Here is a 7,347-nt window from a genome sequence, read left to right on the forward strand (position 1 = left end):
AGTTTCCTGATTTTATAATTATATAAAATGTTACCTTTGAAGAAAGCTGGGTGAAGGATAAACAGGACCTTCCCAAACTATTTTTTATTGAGATATAATTGACATATAGCATTGTATTAGTTTTAGGTATACCTCATAATGATTCAGTGTTTGTGTGTATTGTGAAATGATCACCCAAACAAGTCTAGTTAACAACCATCATCACAGATACTTACAATGTTTTTTTCTTGTGAGCAGAACTAAGATCTACTCTTCTAGCAACTCTCAAATATCCAGTACTAACTAAAGTCACTATCCTGTACCTTACATCCCCTGGACTTATTTATTTTGTAACTGAAAATTTGTAACCTTTGACCGCTTTCACAACATTTGCTTCTTAACACATGTGAATTACTTGTGAATAGCTAATCTGTGACCTTTTAGAAGCTCAGGCAAGTATTTCCAAGCTGTGTATTTTCAAAGTATTTATATCCCTTTGGTGGTTATGTGTAGTTTTTGAAAAATATCTGTCAAAATAAGTATGGAGTACACTATTCAAATATGAATCACTCCGGGGCCCCTGGGTGGCCAGTCGGTTAAGCGTCCGACTTCAGCCAGGTCACGATCTCGCCGTCCGGGAGTTCGAGCCCCGCGTCAGGCTCTGGGCTGATGGCTCAGAGCCTGGAGCCTGTTTCTGATTCTGTGGCTCCCTCTCTCTCTGCCCCTCCCCCGTTCATGCTCTGTCTCTCTCTGTCCCAAAAATAAATAAACGTTGAAAAAAAAATTAAAAAAAAAAAACAAATATGAATCACTCCTTCTTATCATGTAAATGACCCTTGCTGTGCCTTGCCAGTGATAGAACTTCCTATTGGTCTTTGAGACATGCTTGGGCACCAGGAGACAGGCAAGGTGACCTTGGTTATGAATATAGAGAGTTTGTCTCAGACCCACCATTAGGGAGTAGTGACACGAAAAAGGATCCAGGGCTACATTTACTTGACCCTTTGCTAGATAACTAATGACCAAATACTAATCACTTGGTTGGTATGTATATGTGTGTCTAAGAAAGGTTTAGATTGAATATATTTACATGTGTATGTTTGTGTACTAAATGGTCATATACACAAATATACAATAGTGGTTTGAATTTCCATGAAAATATTGTCTTTGGTGTCTTTTGTGCAAGTATCTTTTGTTGCCATGTTCTTCCCCCTTATATGCTCATTTTAGTGCCTTTATACCTTCTCTTTGTTGGCCTGGACCTTTTCTTTCCCTTGGGAAAATATTAACTGCTTCTCCCTCGCTCTGGATCAGACTCATGGGCTATCTGAAAATTTTATCCTTGGGACTGCACTCGTAGGGGCTTTGCTTTGATATATTTTCCTTTTAGTTTGAAGCTGCCGAAAGCAGCATTCTATTCCCAAATGTTTCTGAAAGTGGCACTGAAGTGATCTAATGTCTAGAACTAAAGACACGTTTAGACCAGCGACAAAATCATACTCACAAATTGCTAACAACTCTTTTGAATCAAATTTGATTTTAAGGTGGCCATGTTGTGGTTTGCTTATATACATAAAGGTATTTATATGTGTGTGTACATGCATGTGAGTGTGTGTGTAGATACAGGGATATAGGCTTGGCTGGTGTATGTAGGGCAGCAAAAAGCAATTCTACTGATCATACAGTCATCTTGTAAATGCAAAAAGAAGTTTAATAATGAGGTACATTTTTACATAATAGTATTTGCTATGTTGTCTTTCTGGTTTTTTTTCATCACTTATACCACAATTTGCTTAGCACTTATGTACATATGAATCACTTCTGGGGAACAATAGCAGTGAACAGAAAGGAGTAAAGCATTCTCCATTAAACTATTAGTAATTAGCATTATTAATATTCTTAAGTAACACTGTGATTAGATGGCCTGAAGACTGATGACATTATTTCATAATCACAGAAGATTTCCTCTCTGGAGAAGAGTATTTTACTTAGCTGTTGCTGGAAAAAAAAAGTTTCATTTGTTTTTATTGCACTTAAAACAATAAGTCTTGGGAATCTTCCTAGGAGAGACTCCCTAGAAGGATGTGAATGTTTTATCACCAGCAGTGTGGGGTTTTCAATCCATAGAGCATGCAGAGTGTTTCTTTTAACTATTGACTGGTTTTCCAGTGCAATACTTCCAAAGTATGGTAAATCTTATTATGCTATTTTCAAGACTCCAAATCAGCAAGAATGGCCATGGGCAATATATAGTGCAGGTGGTAATATGTGCTTTACCAGTTATTTCAAAATATTTGCTCTGATTTCATTATCATAACAGTACTGCCTGGTAAAGAAGACAGAGATGGTTATCCCCAACTATTTTACCCCAAATGCCGCTTTTCCTGGTGAAAAGGTAAATGGACCAAACAGAATCTCTTATGTGCTCTAAGAGAGGCATTGAAAAATGAATGTGCACAAATTGAAATAAAATTCTGCTTCTTTTGGAAATACTAATAAGGCTGTTAATGAACAAGAGATTGGAAGATGCTTTTAAAAAAATCTGTAAGTCACTTTGTTTTTGTTAAGAACATCCATCTTTTCCTAAATATGTAAAAAATGTGCCGATGCCCATGTGTTCAGATCTATCTCTTCTATAGCAAAGAAGCAGTAGCAGGCACGGAGAAAGAGCTGTAATCCCTATGAGAGGTTTAATGAGGAGTCAAATGGAACTCTGACTGTGCTGTTGCCAATGAAGTTCAATTCCGTTCTCCAGGGACCAACTCTAATGCAGTTTAGTGTGTTCAGTCCTGGCTTCCACTACTAAAATCGCCTACAAGGCTGTCAGCAGTTTTGGTAGCAGAGTTGTATTTATGGGAGTTGCTCAATGACAAATAGTTTACTTTATATAGAATGTAGGGGGAAAAAAAGCTCAAGCCATTGATCTCCAGACTATATTCCACTTGAAAAGCACAGTAATAGCCATGCAGTTGGCCATCCACATCTCACATATTACCAATTATTATAACATATGAACTGGAGATTATGTGTAATATGGTCTTAATATCAACTGACCAGGCAACATTTTGATTTTCAATTTATCTGAGCATTTATTGTAGTTTTTCTCTTAATGAACACTGGTTTCTTGCCTAAAAGACACATTGACAATTCATAAATTCTGTCTTTCAAAGTGAGAATGATTGACAGCCCTCAGGTGAATACCATGTTCCAACTGCCAAGACTTATTACTCTTGTCACACGTGAAAAATAGTGAAATTCACCACAGAAGGTCATTTTTTATTTTATATGCAGAATCTTTTCTCATTGCCCTTTTCCTTCTTAAATAGTTCCTATTAAGAGATTTTTTTTACTCTGCTCTTACATGGTTTAAAAAAAATAAAATCAGAATATTGTGTTACAGGAGATGGGTTTTATGACACAAGACCATCTACTCAAAGGAATAAGAGAGCATATATGGAAACATGAGACAGACTTTTATCATTGGGCACAACCTGCAGGCTATAGAATGAGGAATCCTAAATTAAGAAGACAGATTGTCATTTTTAGATACCATCCCTTCTTTTAGTCATATTCGAGGATTACTGTGTGTTGTTAACATTTCCTTTAATTGTCCTAGAATTAAAGGAAATATATTAAACAGACATAAGTTATGAAGTTTTATCTTATATTTTGGTTACATGGGATGTATTGGCTAATAAACTTTTATAATATTCATTTTCTGAGCATCCCAGACATTGTTATTATCTATTCACCCAATCTTCCTTTATAAGTGGGTTTCTTGACTAGTTATAATGTAAAGCATTAAAGATCTGGCATGGGACAGGTGCCTGGGTGACTCAGTCAGTTCAGCGTCCAACTCTTGATTTCGGCTCAGTTCAGGATCTCACAGTTGTGAGATCGAGCCCTGAGTTGAGCTCCGAGTCGAGCCCTGAGTCGGGCTTGGTGCTGAGTGTGAAGCCTGCTTAAGATTCTCTCTCTCCTTCTCCCTCTGCTCTCCCCACCCAAAACAAACCAACCAACCAACAAACAAACAAAGATCCTTCATGGGAAGATTCACTTTAGCTTGACAAAAAAGCATGACTAAAACTTGAATGTATTTTATAAAGCAAGACATAGTGTTTGTTAAGTGGAAACGGTGTCTACTGATCTTTGTTTCTTCTCTTCATTCTTTACTTCCTTTCAAATTAAAGATGTAATTCAATATTTACTGTGAACTATGTGTCACAAATAGTATCTATGTATGTGTCACTTAAAAAGTAGTTGCAAATATATTGTTATGGAAGATTTGGTCATAATAACTTCAGGTGCTGTCTAGAAACTATAATTGTGAAGCTGTACATTTCTACGTATGCTTGCGCGAATATTGCGAGAGGAGCAGTTTTGGAGAGGGAGTTGAATGTACAGATTCCATCTGTTTTGTTTGGCAACCTGATAATGCTTAGAAATTATATATATATATATATAATATATATATACATATATGTATTACATATATATACACACATACATATATATGTATACACACACACACACACACACACACATATATATATATATATATATATATATATATATATATGAGAGAGAGATAGATGATTCTAATGAAATCCAATCAGGGATCAATATATGTCAAGTCTATGGCCATTCTCTGTTAACTCACTGTCTCACAAAACAACAATTATTTCCAGCCTTTTCTACTCAGCTCAGTCCTCCAACCCACTGCCCTACAGATCCTTTCAGTGCGTGGCCTTCACCTTCTACCTTACAGAGAAAAAATACTGGCCAAGAAAAAGTGACAACTTTTTCTTCTTGCCTAACCATAAGCATAATCCTACATCTTTTTTGTTAAAAACAAGGGGTTCTCTCTCAATAACTATCTAAGGATAATTCTACCACCTATTTTCTAGAGCCCATTTCTTCCAGTTTTCCTTGCCTCTTATTCTCCACCTCTCCCTGTTAAGATATTCTATTCTTGGCTTCTTAACCATGTTCACGTCTTTACAATCGAAGGGAAAAAACCTTCACTGAAATAGTCATGCTGTCAGTTGCTACCTTTTCTTCCTCTTCACCTTTCACCCCCTACCACTGCCCCTTCACAGTAATATTTTCCCAAGGGTTGTGCATGCTTTCTGCCTCCATTTGTTTTCATCACCCACTTACTCTTTAAACCACTTTGGTGTAGCTTCTACTCCCATCATTTCACCAACATTTCTCTCACTAAAGTCACTGGAAATCTCTTGGGAGCATATGCTATATTGGCTTCTCTCCACTTCCTGAAACACTCTCATCTCCCTGACTTTCCATAATCCTGCACATCCCTGGTTTTTCATCAATATCAGTACGTGTTCCTTTGAAATCTCCCTGCAGGATCATTATACCCTTCTTGTCCATTTAATGTTGCAACTTTCAGTGCTTACTCCTAAACTCTTCTATTTTCCTCTGTATTCTTGCACTAACCAATATAATCTATGACCATGTCTTCAATCCTTATCTATGCATATGAGCCACAGGGTCACATAGAGCACTCTTTTGATTCAGGTGGACCCATACAGCTATCTGCATGTTTCAAACTACTTTTGAATGTTTAAAACACCCCAAGCTTAAAAAGTGTGAAACTGAACTCATATAATTACCTGAGAATTTTCTATCTCCATAGATGACACCCACACCAAGCCATCCACACAAGCTAGAAACCAAGGAGTCACCCTTGATGTCTCATTCTCCTCTCCAAAACTACCTTATCTAATTTGATTCAACGTCTTGTCCCTTTACTCCTGAAATATTTCTGATGTCAGTTCACTTCTCTCTATCCAAATCAACTTCATCTTAGTTCAAATTACCATTATCTCTTGCCTGAATTATTGTGATACTTTGCTAAATGCCAGAGTTTAACTTGGGCCTTTGTGGTCCCTTTACTTCACCTTTAAAGCACAACAGAAAAATATCTCCATCTGTAGTCAGTTAGAACCAGTTTTTGAAACTTAAATCTGATTACTCCGACTCTCTTACATAAATCCAAACAATGACTTCCAAATACTTCTAGGTTAGTGATAAATTCTTCAGCCCTGCCTGTAAGACCATCTAGCCCTTATATGCATCTCAAGTCTCTTGTCACAACTTCATTTCTTTTGCTCTCTGAACTTGTAAAATTCATGCATACCATGTTCCCTCCTGACATGGAGACATGTGCCTGTTCTCTGTGCCTGGAATGTTCTCTTCTCTTTCATCTGTTCTCTGCTCAAACTTTGCTTCCTCGGCCTAATCCCATAATCTAAAGTGTCATAGCCCATCTAGTATTTTTATTATTGATATTTTACTTTAATTTTTATGACCATTTACTTAGTGAATATTTCTTTATTAGACTGTAAACTCTGCACGCACAGGAATTATGTCAAGTATTTACTTGCCATTTTCTCCAGGGCACTTAAATCAGTTCCAGGAATAAAGTAGGTACTCAGAAACTATTGGTTGAATGAAGAAAGTATCATAATTGCCAATGATAATTATACTATCAAAAATTAAAAGATGAAATATTTATGTTAATGTTTTGGTTTAGTTGTTCAAGATGGGAACTCTATTCCAGGTTCACTTCCACTATTTTTAGGAAACAACAAATAGGGGGCAGCAAGGTAACAACAGTATTTGCACATGAATTATTCTGGAGAACCTTGTACAGCACCTGGGATTGGTGAATGATCAAGGAGAGGAACATAAAAGAGCAAATAATGTTTATATTAGAATAACAATTTTACTCAAAATTCAGGTGATCCTTCAACTTTTGAATGGATAAACAAACCATGGTCTGTATTCCCAATAAAATATTACTCAGGAAGAAAAATTAATGAACTACTGATGCATGCAATAACATGAATGAACCTCAAATGCATTGTGCTTAGTGAAAGGAAAGACTTAATGGAAAAAAAAAAGCCACACTCTGTATGATGTCATTTGTCATTTTAGAAACGATACAACCATAAAAAAAAAAAGATCACTGGTTTCCAAGAGGCAAAAGGATGGTAGGGCTGACTAAAAAGGGACACAAGGGATCTTTGGGGGGATGAAAATATCTAAAACTAGATTTTGTTGGCAGTCACATTACTTATGCATTTTTCTTTTTATTTTTTTTTCAATATATGAAATTTATTGTCAAATTGGTTTCCATACAACACCCAGTGCTCATCCCAAAAGGTGCCCTCCTCAATACCCATCACCCACCCTCTCCTCCCTCCCACCCCCCATCAACCCTTAGTTTGTTCTCAGTTCTCAACAGTCTCTTATGCTTTGGCTCTCTCCCACTCTAACCTCTTTTTTTTTTTTTCCTTTCCCTCCCTCATGGGTTTCTGTTAAGTTTCTCAGGATCCACATAAG

This window comes from Herpailurus yagouaroundi, unplaced genomic scaffold, assembly GCF_014898765.1.
Source record: "Herpailurus yagouaroundi ecotype Mexico unplaced genomic scaffold, PumYag 166, whole genome shotgun sequence".
Taxonomy (NCBI): Eukaryota; Metazoa; Chordata; class Mammalia; order Carnivora; family Felidae; genus Herpailurus; species Herpailurus yagouaroundi.